General features: G+C 35.7%; 1 protein-coding gene across 3 annotated transcripts in view; it reads left to right on the top strand.

Annotated features, from left to right (window-relative positions):
* Positions 1 to 14,123: 14,123 nt before the first annotated feature.
* Positions 14,124 to 24,191, top strand: part of LOC115220746 (zinc finger protein GLI4-like) — a 467,588-nt gene continuing 457,520 nt past the window's right edge. For all 3 annotated transcript variants that reach the window (XM_036510541.1, XM_036510542.1, XM_036510539.1), the window contains exon 1: positions 14,124 to 14,221. The gene's annotated coding sequence lies outside the window, so the exon portion shown is untranslated. The remainder of the gene's footprint in view (positions 14,222 to 24,191) is intronic.

Below are 24,191 nucleotides of genomic sequence, written 5' to 3'. Positions count from 1 at the left end.
TTTGTAAGAATAAATTAATAGATGCAGGCATATCTGTGTGGTTAAGAAGTTTGCATCCCAACCACTTGGTTTCAAGTTCAGTCCCACGGTGAAACACCTGGCTCCCCCGTGCCGGTGGAATGTAAAAAGCACCATCCAAACATGGTTGATGCCTGCCCCCTCACCTTGACTGGCTCCTGTGCAAGTGGCACATAAAAGCACCATCCAAACGTGGTCGATGCCAGCCAGCCCCCTCTCGCTCCTGTGCTGGTGGCATGTAAAAGCAAACATGGCCGATACCAGCCCTCTCTGGCTCCCGTGCCGGTGACACATAAAAGCACCATCCAAACGCGGTCAGTGCCAGCCCCCTCTGGCCCCTGTGCCAGTGGCATGTAAAAAGCACCCACTACACTCTCAGAGTGGTTGGCGTTAGGAAGGGCATCCAGCTGTAGAAACACTGCCAGATCAGACTGGAGCCTGGTGCAGCCTCCTGGCTTCCCAGACTCCCAGTCAAACTGTCCAACCCATGCCGGCATGGAAAACGGACGTTAAACAATGATGTTGATGGTGATGATGATGATCTGCCAAAGATATAGCTGCTATTTCTAGCAAATCTAGTGACTACATAAAATCCACCCAGTTAGTTTGTCAGTAGCTGTCAATAAAGCAGGTATAGAAATAACTTCACTTGGACAGGCTATATGCTTATTTTCCTTTTGTTTAACTTCAAATGGTAAGCTTACTCTGTTCACCCTTCTTGATAATCTTCTCTTGACTCTTATAATTTACCTTAGGCCTTTTCTTTTCCATTCTTTTTTTTCTTTCTTTTGCTCTTTCCCCCTTCCATCCCCCACGACCCCCACTGTCCTTCCATTTCAATTTCTCATTCCACACACATTTTCTTCTTCATTGACTAAAAAATATTTATTCACTTCATTATGAGGATATCCACATGACTGGAGCTTATAAACTGTTGAAGGGAACAACAGCAAGGGATTAACTCATTCACACAGGCATTTATGAATGTTTGTGTGTGTGTGTGTGTGTACATGTGTTACTTCAGAATGTGTGTGTATTCTATAGAAATATATTTTCTTATAAACATTTAAGAAAATATAAGCATGGCTGTGTGGTAAGAAGCTTGCTTCCAATCACATGGTTGCAGGTTCAGTCCCACTGCATGGCACCTTGGGCAAGTGTCTTCTATAGCTTGAGGCCAACCAAGGCCTTGTGAGTGGATTTGGTAGACGGACGCTGAAAGAAGCTTGTCATATATATATATATATATATATATATATATATATATATTATATATATATATATATATATATAAAGTTAATCCAAACATGAAAACACAAAGAGAAAACAACAACGCGAGGATGTGGAACAAATATAGTATTATTAGACGCTCAGGAAGGAAGGGAAGAAGGAGGGTTTTACGTTTCGAGCGGAGCTCTTCGTCAGAAACATAGGAAAAGGAAAGATCCAGAGAAGGGAAGACGGAGGAAAAAAAATCGCCAACGGTACACACGCAGTCACATTTTGTGTATATATATATATATATATATATATATATATATATATATACACACATGTATGTATTTATGTGTGTGTGACTTTGTGTTTGTCCCCCACCACCGCTTGACAACCAGTGTTGGTGTGTTTAAATCCCCAGAACAAAGCAGTTCAGCAAAAGAGACTGACAGAATGAGTACCAGGTTTAAAAAAAAAAAAAAAAAAAGCACTGGTGTCTATTCATTCAACTAAAATTCCTCTAGGCAGTGCCCCAGCATGGCCACAGTCTAATCACTGAAATGAGTAAAAGATAAAAGATGCATATATGAAAGGGTTGAAAATTCTATAGATTTTTACCATACCGCAAATCCTCGAGTATAATCTGCATTTTTCCCCCAAAATTTAAAGGTCAAAATCCCTAGTGCGTACTATATACGAGGTTAAAAATAAAAATTATTTTCTAAGCAATGTCCAAGTCTCTATTTGTTGTTCGGCAATGTTTATTCAGACGCATTTTGTGATGTTGGGTGCAAAAATACTTTAAGCTAAGCCTGAAAGCAATGAAGTCATAAAAGAATCATCCATAACTTGCAGAAAGCAACATTTATTAAACGTTATTACTGTTATTTCTTTATTTTCTACCAACAAAGTACACAAAAATAGCTACACATTTGCATTATGTTATATATACAATAATAATAAAGGACGTTACTGTATACATTTTTACAAACCAAGGACGTTATATAGACCTCCTTGACTCAAGTTAGAGAAGGGGTGCGTATTATACACAAGGTTTAGGTTTTTCAGAGGTACAGCTCCCTAAAAATCCCCTGCGTATTATACTCAAGGGCGGACTATACTCAAGGATTTACGGTATTCCAAACGAATGCTATTGAAAGATGTTGAACATGAATGAAGAGGTGTAAGGAAGAAACTGATTATTCCAAAGGCTAAGACCAAATTGTTCCCATGTGTTCTGCAACAAGGAAGAGAAGTTTTGGTCATCAACAGCATGGTCTGATGAAAGTAAATTCTGTCAATATTTTTTAATTCAAAGCAGTTGTGTATGAGACGCCAAAGGTAGTAAACAAAAAACCTTGTAATAACGATCTTCTTACTTGTTTCAGCCATTTGACTGTGGCCATGCTGGGGCACTACCTTAAAGAATTTTTAGGCACAAGAATCAACCCCAGTACTTTTTTTTTAAGCCTGGCATTTGCTGAACCACTAAATTATTGGGACGGCGATACACCAACACCAGTTGCCAAGCAGTGTTAGGGGAGAAACACAAACACACACACACACACACAATGGGCTTCTTTCAGTTTCTTCTTTCTTTATTGCCCACAAGGGGCTAAACATAGAGGGGACAAACAAGGACAGACAAACGAATTAAGTCGAATATATCGACCCAGTGCGTAACTGGTACTTATTTAATCGACCCCGAAAGGATGAAAGGCAAAGTCGACCTCGGTGGAATTTGAACTCAGAACATAGCGGCAGACGAAATACTGCTAAGCATTTCGCCCGGCGTGCTAACGTTTCTGCCAGTTTCTGTCTACCAAATCCTTGGTCAGCCTTAGACTAAAGCAGGGGACACTTGCTCAAGATGCAACACAGTGGGACTCAACCTGGGACTCTGTGGTTGGGAAGCAAACTTCTGACGACACAACCACTCCTGTGCCCATAGGAATTTTAAATGAAGAGAGGAGATAATTTTAATAAATTAATATCACTTAATGAATTATAAATGCCAGGAGAAAAAAAAACAATCAAATTTTGTTTTGAAAGCAGGAAAGCTATGTACATGTTACTACCTGAATAGGCATCATCAGCACAGCATTGTCTAAATCTGGTTTCAAGGGTGGTAAAGGACACACACACACAGATCTCACTCAATTATGATAATGCGATGAATATTTCAGTGGCTCAATCAACTTAACCAATTACTCAGTCTATTAGCTGAATTATCACATAAGTGGCTGAGTAACCCACAGTTATTTGCATTTTTAACAAAATCTTCAGGCAGAATCAGAATAGAGTAACAATGGTAGCATTTTAATTTATATATAAAGTCCATCCAATGGGCTTCCACATAGTTTCCCCTCTACATAATTTCCCTAACAAGGCCTGGGTTGAAGCACAGCTATGGCAAAAGAGACATGAAGTGGAATTGAACCCAGAACATCATGGTTGCAAAATGAGCTTCTTAAACACAAGGTTAAGCACACATACATAATTATATGTGCACAACACACACACAGACACACACTTAATGTGTGTATGTGTGTGTGTCCGTACATATTATATTACTAAATAATTGTACTTAAGGTATTGGTTAGTCGAGCAGAAACACAAAAGGTGTGCTCACAGGAGGCCTAATGAGCCAAGGTTATGCGTAGTAGCAGTGGCAGATAGAGGGGGGGAAGTGGGTGTGGTGGTATAATCGTATTAATAGCAGAAAACACATTTCTCCCGAACATACATCAACACAAATATTGTACAGCATAGCTTACATATGTACGTATAAAGCTAAAACACAGAGCTAACACACACATACATATATATATACATACATATATATACATACACACACATACAGGTATTATACACACCTGCTAATACACACACACACACAACACACACACACACACATATATATATTTATTTCTTTACTACCCACAAGAGGCCAAACACAGAGGGGACAAACAAGGACAGACAAACAGATTAAGTCGATTACATCGACCCCAGTGCGTAACTGGTACTTAATTTATTGACCCCCAAAAGGATGAAAGGCAAAGTCGACCTCGGCGGAATTTGAACTCAGAACGTAACGGCGGACGAAATACGGCTACGTATTTCGCCCGGCGTGCTAACGTTTCTGCCAGCTCGCCATATATATACACACATACAGGTATTATACACACCTGCTAACACACACACACACACATATATATACACACATACAGGTATTATACACACCTGCTAACACACACACATACACACACACACATATATATATATATACACGCATACAGGTATTATACACACCTGCTAACACACACACATATACACACACAGACACATATTTATACACACATACAGGTATTATACACACATGCTAACACACACACACACACACACACACACATATATATATATATACACACATACAGGTATTATACACAGCTGCTAACATACACACAGACACATATATATTTATACACATACAGGTATTATACACACATGCTAACACACACACACATATACACACACAGACACGTATATATATACACACATACAGGTATTATACGCACCTGCTAACACACACACACACAGAGGTTTGCCAAGGTATGTATGATTGGACATTGAGATATTTGGATCATTATAAAGTTACATAGTAAAGACGTATTACATGACTCAGCTATTAGTGTGTCTGTGTGTGTGTGTGTGTGTGTATCCGGGCATGGCTGTATGGTTGAAAAGCTCACTTCAAAACCACATTGTGCTGTTTGATGTACTGTGTAAGTGTCTTTTACTATAGCTTTGAATTGACCAGTGAGACTGCTTCGAGATGCAGTGTTCCAATATATATATATATATATATATATATATATATATATATATATATATATACATGGTGCACTTAGAAACCTTGAGGTCCTTTGCAATGGCTGTGATTAACTTTCCAGGTTTTTTATCGATTGTGTGTTTACTTCCCTGTAACTTAGCAGTTTGGCAAAAGAGATCAACAGAATAAGTACCAGACTTAAAAAGAAAAGTACTGAGGTTGATTCATTCATCTAAAAGTTCTTCTGATGACTGAAACAAGTAAAAGAGAAAAGATATCTTTTACCTTTGATTTGATTCACTCATTAGAATGTGGCCATGCTGGAGTACTGCACTGAAGGGTTTAGCTGAACAAATCAACCCTAGTACTTTTTAAAAAAACAGACATTATATATATATATATATATATACGAGCAAAATGCTTCTCGCCCCCGCATCCAATGGACGGTGCTGAATCAAATCTGCTGAATAAAAAGCAATCAGTGTTTTCTTTTCATTAAAAAATAATTAAGCATGCCTTTATTTCACTAAAATTTTTGGTTTTGTTAAACGAAGTTAAGGCAAAAAAAAAAAAAACTTCTTGAGAAACCAAATAGTCTTTCCTTCCTTCATGCCAAGTTTGAAGAAAATATCTCTTTTGCATCTTACTCTTTTGGTCTCTTAAATATACTGCATTTTGTGGCATTATTTCAAGCCAGCCAGCTTTTTTGCGCAAACTGCATGTGCATTTTTCTTGCGTACGTGTAGTATCGATAGCAACAGCTGATTTACTTGCATGTACAAATGCACATTCCCACGGCTTTATTGATCGCATTCTCACCTGGAATCGATTTTTGTAATTTTTTCAAGACTTATACATGCCCTGATACCGTCGGTATCTATATATCAAATTTGAGCGCAATCAGATGGAGGATGTCTGAGATCCTAGAAGACACACAGAACAGATTTTATATAATAAATATGCCAGCATGGAAGGCAGATGTTAAATGACGATGATGATGATAGGCGCACACACACACACACACATATATATATGCACACACTATGGGCTTCTTTCAATATTCATCTCCCAAATCCCTTCACACGTAGAAGGCAATTGCCAAAGATAACACACAGTGGAACTGAACCTGGAACCATGTGGTTGAGAAGTAAACTTCTTACTACACAATCAGAACAAACTCTTCAATAATAAAAAAAAAAACTCTGTGTGTGTGTGTGTGTGTGTGTGTGTGTGTGTGTGTGTGTGTGTGTGAGTATAAATTAATATGCGCATATTTAATATAATAGGATAATAGTAAAACAGAGCTCAAAACATGATTAGATGTGTGTTTTTCTAATAATAATAATTGGTAGAAGTTATAGAATGACTGAAAGGTCTAGAGTTTCGTGCATTGTGTTACTCTCTAACTTCAGCCTATTATGAATAAAAAATCTAATATAATATTATATGATATCATATATATATATCATATATATATATAAGGTTGTAATGGACGCAGGTTCGTGTGTCATATAGCTAGCTAGAGGCAGTGGCCTCTTGGAGCTAATCAGCGACAGCTTTAGTCTTATATTTAGACTGGCATATTAGTATGGCGATAACTATTAATATCCAGTAACGCTGCCGTAATCTCCTTTAGAGAGACTTAGTAATTTTAATATTTCTATTATATATATATACATATACCTTCGAAACGGAATAAGTCGAAGAAGGGGAATGTTCCTTGTGTTGTTTGTCTTGTACTCTGTTTATTTTTGTTGTTTAAAAAAGTCTGTTTCCATGTTTTGTTTTTATGTTTTCATTTCTTGTTGTGTTCTACATTTTTTGGGTGTCCTGTACCCATATATGCATGTATATATACATATAGATGCAGGTATGTACATATATGTATGTATGTATGCATATGTTTTATTTATTAAATTATTATTATTATATATATATATATATATATATATATAATAGATATACACAGAACTTCAATCTTCCTGCAAAAACTAATTCCATGTGTACAGAGTGTTTCTGTTGACACAGAGAAAATTCTTGTTGACAGCTTTGGGACATAGCAGTTGTTGGAGCATGTTTTCATATAAAGCAAGGATGGCCACCATACTACATTCCATATGCCATACACAAGTCTTGTGCTCTCATTCAATTCTTGTATAAAATATGCTAATATAGACGTATTTAGCATTTTTACATGGAAAAAAAAAAAGATTTCATATAAGAAAGTAATGTCAACATTACTTACTTTAACAAGACTTTTAAGTTTGTTTTGCTTTAGCCAAGCTTTTAATGTTTGAAGTTAAATTTGTTACTGAGAGCAGCAGAGAATTCCTCAAATTTGAATCACTCAATCATGACCTCATTTTGTTTTTTTATCAGTTTTTATGAATGAAAATGTTTGTTCACATCTGTATGTTGTTCCAAAATGACAGATGTAATTTTGGGCAAATATTTTTACATCTGAAAAAAAAAATGTTCAGAGATCATTAGATATTAACCATATCAACAGCATTTGGAACTGAGGGAAGCTCATCAAATTTCATTTTCAATAATAAATTTATTTTTAAATCATTAAGCCCCGTTTCTATGTTTCTAGTTATTTTCATGGTTTTCTTTTTCTTTGTTCATTAATTCACTGTGTGGCAAGAAGTTTGCTTCTCAACCACATGTTTCAGGATTCATTCCCACTGTGTAACAGTTTGGGCAAGTGTCCTCTACAAAAGCTTTGTGATAGGATTTAGTTGACAGAAATTTAAAGAAATTGAAAGGCAGCGAAATGCTTACCGGTATTTCATCTGCCGCTACGTTCTGAGTCCAAATTCCGCCGCGGTCGACTTTGCCTTTCATCCTTTCTGAGTCGATAAATTAAGTACCAGTTACGCACTGGGGTCTATATAATTGACGTAATCCGTTTGTCTGTCCTTGTTTATCCCCTCTGTGTTTAGCCCCTTGTGGGTAGTAAAGAAATAGGTATTTCGTCTGCCGCTATGTTCTGTGTTCAAATTCCGTTGAGGTCAACTTGGCCTCTCATCCTTTCGGGGTCGATTAAATAAGTACCAGTTATGCACTGGGGTCTATATAATTGACGTAATCCGTTTGTCTGTCCTTGTTTATCCCCTCTGTGTTTAGCCCCTTGTGGGTAGTAAAGAAATAGGTATTTCGTCTGCCGCTATGTTCTGTGTTCAAATTCCGTTGAGGTCAACTTGGCCTCTCATCCTTTCGGGGTCGATTAAATAAGTACCAGTTATGCACTGGGGTCGATATAATCGACGTAATCCCTTTGTCTTTCCTTGTTTCTCCCCTCTGTGTTTAGCCCCTTGTGGGTAGTAAAGAAATAGGTATTTTGTCTGCCGCTACGTTCTGAGTTCAAATTCCGTCAAGGTCAATCCTTTCGGGGTCGATAACTTAAGTACCAGTTACGCACTGGGGTCGATGTAATCGACTTAATCATTTTGTCTGTGCTTGTTTGTCCCCTCTATGTTTATCCCCTTGTGGGCAATAAAGAAATAGGAAATTGAAAGCAACCAGGTATATACACACACACACACACACACATACATGCATGTATATCAACTTCACCATTTTATGTCCTCTTTCCATGCTGGCATGGGTTGGATAGTTTAACAAGAATAAATGAGCCAAGGGTTTCTGCTAGGTTCTGTGTCTGCTTTAGCATGGTTTCTACAGCTGGATGCCCTGCCTAATGCCAACTACTTAATAGAGTACATTGGATATTTTTTGGGTGTATATATCTATGTAAATGTATCTTTGTGTTTATGTTGTTTATGTTTATGTTGTTTGCCCACCACCACCACCACTGCTTCACAAGCAGTCTTCTTCCCTGTAACTTATCGGTTCAGCAAAAAAAACTGATAGAATAAGTATGAGGCTTTAGAAAAAAGTACCGATGTCAGTTTGTTTCAAGGTATTGCCCTGTATGGCCACAGTCCAATGATGGAAACAAATAAAAGATAAAGGATAAGTGAAAATGGCTTTATAAATATAAATATGCAGTCTTCTCTCTTAGCAGAATGACAAAAACAAGTTTCAAATGACTCTGGCATAACCTGATTTTTTTTTTTTTTTGCAGCATATTTTGTAAAATTGCCATAATCTTCAGCATATTCACTCTGCTCTTTTAAGTGTGGAAACTGGTTTCTAGCCGAGAGGTGAAGAGTTTTAATTTCATCTTAAATGCAATGATATCAGTTATTAAGCTAGAAAACGATTCATTCTTGCTTGCAGTTTCAAAATTAGATAACTGATTGTGTCAAAAAAAGAAAAAACCATAACTCAGATAACCATTTGTTATCACAGAAAAGGACTGGCACAGAAAGTGTGTCTATAGCCAGCTGGAGGAGGTGTCCTCCTGGGGCTACAAACTACAGTAGCATCCACCATTAGGGGTTAGCCATATTTAAATGGCAAATATACGTCACGATGTGTTGCTGCTACTGTTTATAACTCGCTCTGAGATTTATCATAGTTTTAGTTATATGGCTTTGTGATTATTATGCAGATTTATTATTGCTTGTTTACACTTTTTCGATATCAGTGTCTTTACGATCCTGGATTGTGTGAAGGGAACCTACTTTTCATCAACAACTGTGATTGTCACATGCCGATGACGGGTCAATATCCTGAAACTTGAGTCCGTGTGTATCACAAGTTGGAGATGGGAAGGATGGCTTCCCTTTGCAAATGCTGATAGGGCACAGAAAGTGTGTCTATAGCCAGCTGGAGGAGGTGTCCTCCTGGGGCTACAAACTACAGTAGCATCCACCCTTATGGGTTAGCCATATTTAAATGGCAAATATACATTACAGATATTTTCCAATTTCAAAAATCTATTCAGCACCTGTCCTTGAGAAAGCCAGTACAACTCACAGTAGTGAACAAGAATGCTACAGTCACAAAATTCACTGAACTTTTGCTTATTTAATCCACATTTTGCTGACTGAATTTTTACCAACATCCTTGCGGATACAAGATTGATTTTTCAAAATTGACTGAAATTGATACTCCCAAGTTATGTACACAAATAATAACTAAAACATTTTTTTTACCCATACTTACTATTTTAAAAATGAGTTAATCAAGTCCCTGTCTCTCAAGTGCACATATATAGAATTGAGTATACTCAATTCCTGTGCAGTAAAGCCTAACCCTTTCGTTACCATTTTTATTTTGAGATGCTCTGTGTTTCTTTGAATGACTTTAAATATAACAAAGAATTTACTAAAATAACTTAGTTATCATTAGGCTAGTGTTGGGAACATAAATTGTGACTAAGGTTTGGTGAAAGATTTTAATTCAAAACTTATAAAAACAAGACATTTGTACTCAGAGCCAGAGCCGGTTTCAACCAGGTGGGTAATGAAAGGGTTAATGCTTTTGCTCAAATTCTCAAATTTTATTCACACACTTTGCAGTTATCAACATATGTCACAATTTAAGGCTTTTTCACAATGTAAAGCAGGGGTTCTCAACCATTTTTCTACCTGTGGACCCTTTTGATTCTTACTTTCCTTGAATGGACTCTCCAAGGTATTCAATGTTTAAAAAAAATATTTTTATAATTAAATAAGGCGTAGGAGTGGCTGTGTGGTAAGTAGCTTGCTTACTAACCACATGGTTCCGGGTTCAGTCCCACTGTGTGGAACCTTGGGCAAGTGTCTTCTATTATAGCCTTGGGCCGACCAAAGCCTTGTGAGTGGATTTGCTAGACGGAAACTGAAAGAAGCCCATCGTATATATGTATATATATGTGTGTGTGTATCTGTGTTTGTCCCCCCAACATCGCTTGACAACCGATGCTGGTGTGTTTACGTCTCTGTAACTTAGTGGTTCGGCAAAAGAGGCTGACAGAATAAGTACTAGACTTACAAAGAATAAGTCCTGGGGTCGATTTGCTTGACTAAAGGCAGTGCTCCAGCACGGCCGCAGTCAAATGACTGAAACAAATAAAAGAGTAAAAGAGAGTAAAAGAGTATTGTAGAACTATAACCAATTTAGGCGAGCTGGCAGAACCGTTAGCACGCCAGGCGAAATGCGTAGCCGTATTTCGTCTGCCGTTACATTCTGGGTTCAAATTCTGTCGAGGTTGACTTTGCCTTTCATCCTTTCGGGGTCGATAAATTAAGTACCAGTTACGCACTGGGGTCGATGTAATCGACTTAATCCGCTTGTCTGTCCTTGTTTGTCCCCTCTGTGTTTAGCCCCTTGTGGGTAGTAAAGAAATATATAACCAATTTAGAGCACATAAATTTAAACAATAAAATCTATTGTGGGCCCCCAAGGGCCATAGGGACCCCATTGTAGTCCAAACAGCTTTTGAATCATTGATGGAGTTTCATTAGTACAAATACTGATGAGTTTACTGAATATTACTTGTAGATTTTCAAAGCATGGCTTTACTTTGATAAATATGCTTGGTACTCTTTTATCACACGAAGTGACTCAGCGCTGATAAATTCTCAAAGACACTAGAACCGGCATCAATTCTTTACATAAAGATAGTATGTCACAGATAGGACAAATGTCTCAAGGGGAATGTTCTGTGTGCTAAATACGCATCTGTTAGAATCTCATATGTGAGTATACTTGAACTGAAAAGCTTTCATCAAACTGATATTATCCTTGAAATTTGAAGACAAAAAAGTCCCTCTAGGGGTGTTTAAAACCTAAAAGCAACAAACAAAAGGCATAACTTCAATAATGTCAACTTATGCAAATTTTTCAGAAAATGAAAGTAAAGCAGTTAAGAATGAATTTTATCTTTTAAGCCAAATGGTTAAAGCAATAGGCATGGTTTGATCTTATTGGCTCTCATCAACAAAGCAAAGTCACCTCAGTTGGTAAGACAGAAAAAATGATAAGTCTATGTGTAGTAAGTAGTTAGGCTGATTATCCAGGACCTCAGCATGGGGTGGGGGCTACATGATAAATACACATATGGTAGAGTCTTACATATAAATGTTTTATAGGCGTAGGAGTGGCTGTGTGGTAAGTAGCTTGCTTACGAACTACATGGTTCCGGGTTCAGTCCCACTGTGTGACACCTTGTCAAGTGTTGTCTACTATAGCCTCAAGCTGACCATAGCCTTGTGAGTGGATTCAGTAGACGGAAACTGAAAGAAACCCATCAAATATATGTATATGTATATGCTAAGTTATGCTTTTTTACACAATGCTGGTTTTTACATGAGTAAACACAAACACAGTAACAGGTAGATATATATAAAACAAATATGTTCTGGTGTCATATAAAAGGCATCTGTACATATACAGACTTTAAAATAAGTATTGAGGGAATGGGGGGTCAATTTGTCCAAGTAAAACCCTTGAAGGCAGTACCCTACCATGCATGGCCACAGTCCAAGGATTGAAACAAGCGAAAGATAAAAAGAATAAATAATAAATATAGGTGTAGGAGTGACTGTGTGGTAAGTAGCTTGCATATGATCCACATGGTTCTAGTTTCAGTCCCACTGCGTGGTACCTTGGGCAAGTGTCTTCTACTATAGCCTCAGACCAACCAAGGCCTTGTGAGTGGATTTGGTAGACGGAAACTGAAAGAAGCCTGTTGTATGTATGTATGTATGTATATATATATATATATATATATATATATCTATATATATATATATATATGTATGTATGTATGTATGTGTGTGTGTGTCTGTGTTTGTCCCCCCCCCAACATCGCATGACAACTGATGCTGGTGCGTTTACGTCCCCGTAACTTAGCAGTTCAGCAGAAAAGATCGATAGAATAAGTACTAGGCTTACAAAGAATAAGTCCTGGGGTCGATTTGCTTGATCGACTAAAGGCGGTGCTCCAGCATAGCCACAGTCAAATGACTGAAACAAGTAAAGGAGTAATCTATTTCTTTACCACCCACAAGTGGCTAATCACAGAGGGGACGAACAAGGACAGACAAATGGATTAGGTCGATTATATCGACCCCAGTGCATAACTGGTACTTATTTAATCGACCCCGAAAGGATGAAAGGCAAAGTCAACCTCGGCGGAATTTGAACTCAGAACGTAGCAACGGTCGAAATACTGCTGAGCATTTCGTCCAGCGAGCTAACGATTTTGTCAGCTCGAGTAATCTAAATTAAAGAAGAGAAACAGGATGTTGTAGCATTCATTCTTTCCACCAATCCCCTTGGGAAACGCATAAACATCACTATCTCTCATTTAGTCCCCTGCTTAAACATACAACTAATTACTATTGTAAAAGTAGAATGGTTGAGTGAACAAAATATGCAGGACTAGGAAACTCATGGTTTCTGGGTTTTATATACACAACTTGGAAGATATTTATTTAAGGAAAGAAATGAATATTACACAATTCTGTATTTTCCTTTTCCTTACACACATAAAGTCTCAGGTTTAGTTAAAACAACAACAAAGTCATTATTATTGTTGTTGGTGTTGATATTATTGTTTTTGTTTTCTTCCAACTCCTGGTCAATTTTTTTCTTTTCTTTTTCTTTTTCTTTTTTTCTTATCAAGTCATTTAGATTTCAGCATGGAGTAAATTCTTCAGATGGAAAAAATTCCACCCCCAACACCGCCATCAACACTACTACCAGCAGTACTGCCATCACCACTACCCAGTAACACTACAAAAACCACCAACGCCACTAACACCACCATTACTCTGCTGCCAGTTTGGCAACTTTAGAATCTCTAAAACATAGTCACAGACTCTAATCTCTCTCTCTCTTTCTGTCTTTAAAAGTTTCCACCTTCTTCAGCAGGCAACTTTCTTTATTCCCATCCCCCCCCCCAGTACCAGCACCATCATTCTATTCCTCTCTCTAACCCGCCTTTTCTCAGTTCCTCTTCTTCAGTTAGACTAGCAAGTCTTCAAGTCTTCATGAAACCTGATCCCCTCTCTTTATTTCTGTCTATCTCCTTTTTCTCTCTCACTCACTGCCTGTCTGTCACTTTCTATCACCACCTCCCCCCTCTCTCTCTCTAAGTAAAAAAAAAATATATATATACATATAAATAAATAAATAAAATAAAACTAAAAGAGGGGGAAATGGTTTGTGTCTGTTGCTGTATGTATGGAAGCTACAGAAAGGTTTTGTGACTTTATAAATGGTTCTTAATTTAACTGGAAGGCTTCAGTAAATTTGGTAAGTAATGTTAATTTTCTCTTGTCTGCCTTTCTATCTTACTCTCTCCAATTTTCCATCTTTAACCGGGGAGTTTGAAATAACAAAAAAAGAAAAAGAATGAAATACCAAATCCTCCACATGTTTGCTAAGTTCTATATTCCCATGCTTGTTTTTTAACGTTTTGTTTCCATTTATTTTGGTTCAAATTCTACGCCCACATAATTTTATGTTGTATTTTCTTGGCATGCATATATATTTATATGTATGTCTACATGTGTAAATCTCTCTATATATATTGCAAAATTGACATATATTTCCAAATTCCCCCAAAATTACTGATTTCTTCTTTCCAATAAATCTTGGACATAATTGTAAATAATCTTCTTACTCACCATCATCATCATCATCACCATTGTTTTAATCAATATATTTTAAGTCATCATCTTTGAGAAATCTAAGATACAATTGAATCTTCAACAAATAATAAACAATGACAAGAAAACATAAGTTTGAGTGTGTCTGCGTGTATAGATGTACAGAATACATTTATTTATTTCTGTTTATATATATATATGTGTGTGTGTGTGTGTGTGTGTGTGTGTAATTTATATATATATATACACATGCATATGTGCATTCACACACACACATACATTTATATATTATTTGTATATTCTTTTATATGTTTCGGCCCTGAGGCTGTGGCCATGCTGGGGCGCTGATGCGTGTATATATATATATATATGTATGTATATACACACACACACACCGATGAATATGTGTGTATATATATACATGCATACACATATATATGTATATATATATATATATATATATATATGTACATACATACACATTTTATATATACACATACACACCGATGAATATGTGTATATATATATATATATACACACACACACACATATATGTGTTGTATATAGTCCAGGTCTGTCTTACTGAATCCAGAGAATAAGTGACTAGACTATATTTGTTTCCCTTCCTTCAGAATTTATGAATATGATTCTCATGCCGGAACCCTGCTGGAACCCAAACACAATTTTGCTTCTTAAATGCATGAATGTAACCTCAAGATTATAAAATGAAAAATGTTGTAACCTTTTAGTTCCATCCTTTCGGCGGGGACAGAAGTTTATAGCAAAACTGTAAAAGAAATCTACCAGAAAAATCCAACAAACTTCAAAAATCACTTCTTAACAAATACAACATAGGGATAAGTTTTTCACATATTGGAGGTTTATAAAAATAAATCATAGCAATTTTTATACAGAACCTTTAAATTTACCATTATTCTGTGGATTTGAAGAATTGTTAGCGATTCTAACTGATTGTATTGTGGTTTAAAATATTTTTTTTCTGGTTCTTTATGTTAGTCTGAGTTCAAATCCAACCACGGTAAAATTTCAACAGTCACCCATATGGGATCGGTAAAATGCTAAATACTAGGACTGATTTAATCAGCTATCCCTTTGAAAACTTAAAACTTTGTGGCCTTGCGAATATGTTAAAAATGATTAATTCAATTATCGTTGCAATACATATTTGATATATATTTCTGACAGTAATTATTTACTTCTACGTTTTGTCCATGGTTTTAATGCAAACACACACATAATGTATTTCTATACACACACACACATACACACATATAAACATATACACATTACAGATATACACACACACAAAAGTAAACACAGTATATATATATATATGTATGTGTGTGTGTTTGTGTATTTATATCTATTTGAATGTATGTACGTTTATATATGTGTAAGAAAAGATATATATATACACACAGATATATATACATATTTGTCTATCTATGAACACACACACACACAGCTATACATACCTGTCTATCAATAAATGTGATATATATATATATATATATATATATATATATATATGTATATATATATGTACTATATATACACACACATATATATATACATACATATATACACATATATACATATATACATATATATACACATATATGCATATATATACACATATATGCATATATATACACATATATACATATATACACATATCATCATCATCGTTTAACGGACGTTAAACGATGATGATGATGATACACACATATATACATATACACACACATATATATATATATACATACATATATATAGACATATATATACACATATATATATATACATATATATAGACATATATATATACATATACATATATATATACATATATATAGACATTGTTTGTTTGTTTCCCACCTGCCTTCGTCTTTTGTCTATTTTCATAAAGCTTCCCGTTATATATAGATAATATATATTACACACATATATATATATATATATATACTATAATATATACATACATATATATACATACATATATATATATATATATATATATATATATATATATATATATATATATATAATATATATAATAAATATATAATTTTATATCCTTTGCTTGGGGCCCTGCCTTGCAGAATTTTAGTCAAAAGAATCAACCCAATTCTAATTTTTTAAAGTCTGATACTTACTCTGTTAAGTCTCTTTTGCTGAACCACCAAATTATGAGGATGTAAATGTACCAACAGTGATTGTCAAGAAGTAGTAGACCACAAAGACGGATATAAAGGCACACAAGTGCACATGAGTGCACTTATATGATGGACTTCCATCTACCAAATCCACTCAAAAGGCTTCTTCTGATTGCCCCAAAGTTATAATAGAAGACATTTGGCCAAGGTGCCATGCAGTAAGACTGAACCAGGAACCATGTGGTGAAGAAGCAAACTTATTACCACACCAGCATGGTTTTATATATGTATGTATGTATGTATGTATGATGTATATGTATGTATATTTATATATATATATATATGTATATATATTTATATATATAGTATATATAGTTATATATATATGTATATATATTTATATATATTATATATAGGGAATATATTAATATATATTATTAATATATTATATAAGATAGATTAATATATAGATATTATATATATATATGTATAATATATATATATTAATAATAGATATATATATATAATATATATATATATTAATAATGTATATATATTTATATATGATAATATATATATATATGTATAATAGTTATATATATTAATATATATAAGATATAGATAATATTATATATATTAATATATATATATGTATATATATTTATATAAATATATATATATATGTATATATATTTATATAAATATATATATATATGCATATATATATATATATAATACATATATGCATATTAATATATATATGCATATATATATTAATACATATATGCATATATATATTAATATATATATGCATATATGTATATTAGCTTGTTTACCAACCACATGGTTCCGGGTTCAGTCCCACTGCGTGGCACCTTGGGCTAGTGTCTTCTACTATAGCCTCGGGCCGACCAAAGCCTTGTGAGTGGATTTGGTAGACGGAAACTGAAAGAAGCCCGTCGTATATATGTATATATATGTGTGTGTGTGTCTGTGTTTGTCCCCCTAGCATTGCTTGACAACCGATGCTGGTGTGTTTATGTCCCTGTTACTTAGTGGTTCGGCAAAATAGACCGATAGAATAAGTACTGGGCTTACAAAAGAATAAGTCCTGGGGTCGAGTTGCTTGATTAAAGGCGGTGCTCCAGCATGGCCGCAGTCAAATGACTGAAACAAGTAAAAGAGTAAAAGAGTATATATATATATTAATACACATATGCATATATATATATTAATACATATATGCATGTATATATTAATATATATATGCATATATATATTAATATATATATGCATATATATTAATATATATATATACTAATACACATATATATATATAAATATATATACATATATTTTTATAGATACACACACACACACACACACACACACACACACATATCAGATAGTATCAAAAAGTTCCTGGATTAGTTCTACAGCGTCCAACAGATGGCAGCACACAATTTTGTGTAGCAAATGACCTTCATGAGGCAGTGTACTGAGTGACATCACAGTGTTTGCTTCAGAAGTTGTAATATTTGTGCTTCCCTGATCACGTGTATGCTGTTGTCTGCGATTTTGTCGTAGACAGGAATGAAAAGCCAATGTGAAATATTGCGTAAAACTTGGGAAGTCTGCTACAGAGACATTGAGCATGCATCAGCAAGTCTACAGAGACATTGAGCATGCATCAGCAAGTCTACAGAGACATTGAGCATGCATCAGCAAGTCTACAGAGACATTGAGCATGCATCAGCAAGTCTACAGAGACATTGAGCATGCATCAGCAAGTCTACAGAGACATTGAGCATGCATCAGCAAGTCTACAGAGACATTGAGCATGCATCAGCAAGTCTACAGAGACATTGAGCATGCATCAGCAAGTCTACAGTGACAAGGCAATGGGTCATAGGCAATGTCTTGAGTGGCACAGTCACTGCAAAAGTGAAAGAACGTCTCTGGAAGACTATGAGCAATCTGGAAGACCTGGCATGAACATCACTCCTGCAAATGTGGTATTACTCTTTTACTTCTTTCAGTCATTTGACTGTGGCCATGCTGGAGCACCACGTTTAGTTGAGCAAATCGACCCCAGGACTTATTCTGTGTATGCCTAGTACTTATTCTATCGGTCTCTTTTCCTGAACCGCTAAGTTACAGGGACGTAAACACACCAGCATTGGCTGTCAGACAATGTTGGGGGGACAAACACACATATATATATATACATATATATGACGGGCTTCTTTCAGTTTCCGTCTACCAAATCCACTCACAAGGCTTTGATCGGCCCGAGGCTATAGTAGAAGACACTTGCCCAAGGTGCCACGCAGTGGGACTGAACCAAGTGGTTGGTAAGCAAGCTACTTACCATACAGCCACTCCTGTGCCTATGAAATAGTTATATATGTATATTTTTAACTCCTGTGCACAGAGAATTCATCCCCCAGGGTCAGACTGTCAATGGAGAGTTCTACTGCAACATTTTAGGTATTCAAGGGAGGACAATTGGTGAGAGCAACTGGATGTGTGGAGCATGAGTTGATGCCAGTGCCACCTGACTGGCTCCCATGTTGGTGGCACATAAAAAGCACCATTTGAGAGTGGTTGATGCCAGTGCTGCCTGACTGTCCCCTATGCTGGTGGCACGTAAAAAGCACCTATTATACTCTTGGAGTGGTTGGCATTAGGAAGGGAATCCAGCTGTAGAAACCTTGCTGGATCAGATTGGGGCCTGGTACAGCCTCCTGGCTTGCCTGTCCGCAGTCAAATCATCCAACCCATGCCAGCATGGAAAGCGGATGTTAAACGATGATGATGATGATGTCCCCTGCCATCGAGCTATCCTTACTCGTGAGTTTCTTGCCAAAAATAACGTGGTATCACTTCTGTACCCACCCTATTCACCATATTGAGCACCTGCGGACTTCCATCTCTTCTCCAAGATGAAAATGACACTCAAAGGTCATAGTCTTAACACTGTCACTGAGATACAGAGTGAATCACAGGAGGTCCTTAACTCACTGAATACGACTTCCAGGTTGGATTCCAAAAGCGGCAGGAATGCTGGAATTGGTGGATTGCTGTGCATGATGACTATTTCGAAGGACATGATCTTAAAATTTAGGTAAATAAGTTATTTCATATTAAACATAACTAATGCTGGCTTTTTTTATGTTACCTCGTGTATATACATACATATATACATATATTTATAACTAGATATATTACATTTCTAAATCTCTCAGAGAGAGTTATGCAGTATATATATACATATATATGACCATATATATATCATCACATATATATATATATCAAACCATATATATATTCATATAGACGCAGGAGTGACTGTGTGTTAAGTCGCTTGCTTACCGACCACTTAGTCCAAGGTTCAGTCCCACAGCATGGCACCTTGGGTAAGTATCCTCTATTATAGCCTCAGGTCAATCAAGGTCTTGTGAGTGGATTTGGTAGACGGAAACTGAAAGAAGCCTGTTGTCTATATATATATATATATATATAAAATATAATGTATGTATGTATATGTTTGTGTGTTTGGCCCCCCTACCATCGCTTGACAACCAATGTAGGTGTTTACATTCCCGTAACTTAGCGGTTTAGCAAAAGGAAACGATAGAATAAGTACTAGGCTTACAAATAAGTCCTGGGGTCAGTTTGTTCGATTAAAGGCAGTGCTCCAGCATGGCCACAGTTAAATGACTGAAACAAGTAAAAGAAATATACATACATACATACATACATATATGAATTGAATTCAATTGAACTAGTTTCAGTACACGTGCTGTGGCCATGCTGGGTACCACCATATGTGTGTTTGTCTTTGTGTCTGTCTCCCTACCACTTAGGAAATAGTGTTGGTTTGTTTACATCCCTGAGGATTAGCCAGTTCATCAGAGATCAATTGTGTAATTACTAGACTTAAAAAAAATTAGTGTTGGTTTGTGCAGCTAAACCAATCAAAGTGCTGCTCTTGCATGGCCACAGTTGGGTAAGTGCAGGAAGTAAAATAAGATATAGAGTGCAAGTTATGTCCACCCCAAGATGAAAGTGAACGCAATACCTGCTTAGAGTTTGAAAAACTCTGGCAGCAATGAACATGTCACTTGCTACAAGGAATTGTAACATAAATTCACTAAGTAAAAGTGTGTGTGTGTATCTAATTTATATATAATTTAGGTTAGTTAAAATATGTTTGTGACGTATTATATACATATATATATACATATACATATAAGTATATGTAGATATACATCTATACATACATATACATATGTATATGTATATATACATCTATACATACATATGTATATATACTTATATATGCATATATTTATGTATATACATACATGTATGTATATATACATATATGTATGTATATATACATATATGTATGTATATATACATATATATGTTTATATATACATATATATGTTTATATATATATGTTTATATATATATATATATGTATATATATGTATCATCATCATCATCATCATATCGTTTAACGTCCGCTTTCCATGCTAGCAATATATGTATATATACATATATATGTATATATATATGTATATGTATATATATATATATATGTGTGTGTGTGTGTGTGTATATATGTGTATGTGTGTGTGTGTGTATATATGTGTATGTGTGTGTGTGTGTATATATGTGTATGTGTGTGTGTGTGTATATATGTGTATGTGTATATGTATGCATATATGTGTGTGTATATGTGTATATGTATGTATATATATGTATGTATGTGTATATATATATGTATGCATATATATGTATGTATACATATGTATGTATATATATATATACGTATGTATGTATATATATATATATGTATATATAATGTATATAGCTGGAATTTACAAAAAAACAAAAGATGAAGACAGGTGTATAAACAGCAAACAGGTGTATTAGTTTATCACTTGGAAGGTGAGAAGGTCTTTTACGTTTTGAGCCTACGCTCTTCAATGGAAAGGAACACGAGGAAATAAACAGAGAGAGAGAATAAGAAAACCTCTAGTGGTTAGTGGTCAATCATGGCGATGGTTGGATGGAGGTGGTCAGACAGAAGAGCTAGGAAGAAGGGGAGATAATAATGTAGTGGCGATCTTAAAACGAAGGTGCGCTGCGCGTGTATATGAGAGCGTCTAAGTGTGTGCATGTGGATTTGGGCTGGTGACCTTGACATGTGGGTGTGTGCATGTGTAAATGTGTGGGTGCTGGAAAGTGGGCAGTGCTGGTGTGTGGAGGGGGTGCAATGTAGTTTGGTGGTGTGGTTTGTTGTGTTGTGGTGTGATGGTGTGGTATGTTGTGTTCTGGTGTGTGCTGTGGGGTGGCATGATGTGTGGTGTTGGGGTTTGGGGGTTGCAAGGGTGGGGTGTAGGTTTGGGGTGAGGTTGTGAGGTATGTGGGAGTGAGATGGGTGGGGGGCTTGGGATGTGTAGGGGTGGGGTGTGGGAGATATATATATATACATACATATATATATATATATATGTATATATACATACATATATATGTATTTATACATACATGTATATATTTACATATATATTCATATATATACAAATATATGTATATATACATACATGCACACATATATATAGTGCAGGTGTGGCTGTGGTAAGAAGCCCACCATTATATATATATATATATGTGTGTCTGTGTGTGCGTGTCTTTGTGTCTCTGTTTGTGTTTGCCCCACCACCATCACTGCTTGACAACTGGTGTTGGTGTGTTTACATCCCTGTAACTTAGTGGTTTGGCAAAAGAGAATGCTAGAAGTACCAGGATTAAAAAAAAAATAAGTACTGGGGTTAACTCATTCAACCATGCCTCAGCATGGCCAGTTTGCACAGCCTGATGTATTTTTATATATATATATAAAGGAGCACTCATTTTTGTCAGCTGAGTGAACTGGAGGAACGTGAAATAAAGCGTCTTGCTCAAAGACACAACGCGCCTCAGGGAATTGAACTCTCGACCTTACTATCATGAGCCAAATGCCTCTAACCACTAAACCATGTGCTTCGCATATATATATATATATATTTAAAAAAGGAGATGTGGAACACGAGTTGTGATATATAAAAAAGGAAATGAAGAAAATGCTGACAAAATAATTTAAGTAATTTAATTAAGTGAAAGTTCTTTTTACCGGTTGCGCATTTGTTATGCTTATCAAAAGTTAAGAGGAAAAAACTTTTGATAAGCATAACAAATGCGCAACCGGTAAAAGAACTTCACCTAATTAATTACTTAAATTACTTAAATTATTTTGTCAGCATTTTCTTCATTTCCTTTATATATATATATATATATATATATATAATATGTATATATATATATGTATAATATGTATATACAGCTGAATGGTAAACAAGTTCACATCTCAGCCATATGCTTTTGAGGTTCTCATAAAGTTCAATCTGCTATATAACCTGGGTTGACTAATGACTTACAAAGGAAACTCTAATATATAAATCAAAAACTGAGCAGAAAGGTCAGTGTATGTGTGTGTATGGATGACACAGGCATGGAAGAATGGTTGAATTAATGGTAAGTCTTGAAGTCAAAAGTACCATCTTACTGTGTGATATCTATGCTTATATCTTTGACCATAGGTTCTGGTTGACTCAAGCATTGCAATGGAAAGTAGGTGAACTGAAACTGGGATTCCTAAAGATGCATCTGTAATTTAAAATGCCGGATTTGTCATACACTGTCATACTGAGCACCCCTAAAATTACCTTAAGGATCATATAGCTATGGTATACTGAGCCGATTTCTTCTTAAATACACAGTAGGCTATTTTGTTGATCAAATAAACAGACTTCACAGGGTTGAAAAAATACAGAGATTCATTCATGTGTGTGTGGTGTGTGTGTTTTGTATAGGTGTTGTTATGTGACTGACAAGCTAACTTAACTTCCCAACCACATCATTTCAGGTTCAGTCTCACTTGAGGCACCTTGGGCAACTGTCTTCTACTATAGTCTGGAGCTGAGCTGACCAAAGCTTTGAAGTGAATCTGGTGATGAAAAACTGAATGAAGCCTGTTATGTTTATATATAAATATAAATAAATATTATATATATATATAGAGAGAGAGAGAGAAAGAGGCACGTGGCTTAGTGGTTAGGGTGTCATCATCATGATCGTAAGATTGTGGTTTCGATCCTGGAACCAGGCGACGCGTTGTGTTCTTGAGGAAAACACTTCATTTCATGTTGCTCCAGTCCACTCAGTGGCAAAAAGAGTAACGCTGCAATGGACTGGCATCCCATCCAGCTGCGGAACCCATACGCCATTGAAATTGGGAAACCGGGTCCATGAGCCTGGCTAGGCTTTAAAAGGGTGCATTTATTTATTATATATATATATATTTATATAGAAAGAGAGCGA

This window comes from Octopus sinensis, linkage group LG17 (assembly GCF_006345805.1).
Source record: "Octopus sinensis linkage group LG17, ASM634580v1, whole genome shotgun sequence".
Taxonomy (NCBI): Eukaryota; Metazoa; Mollusca; class Cephalopoda; order Octopoda; family Octopodidae; genus Octopus; species Octopus sinensis.
Note: the sequence above shows the minus strand (reverse complement) of the source record. Positions and strands in the feature narration are given on the sequence as shown.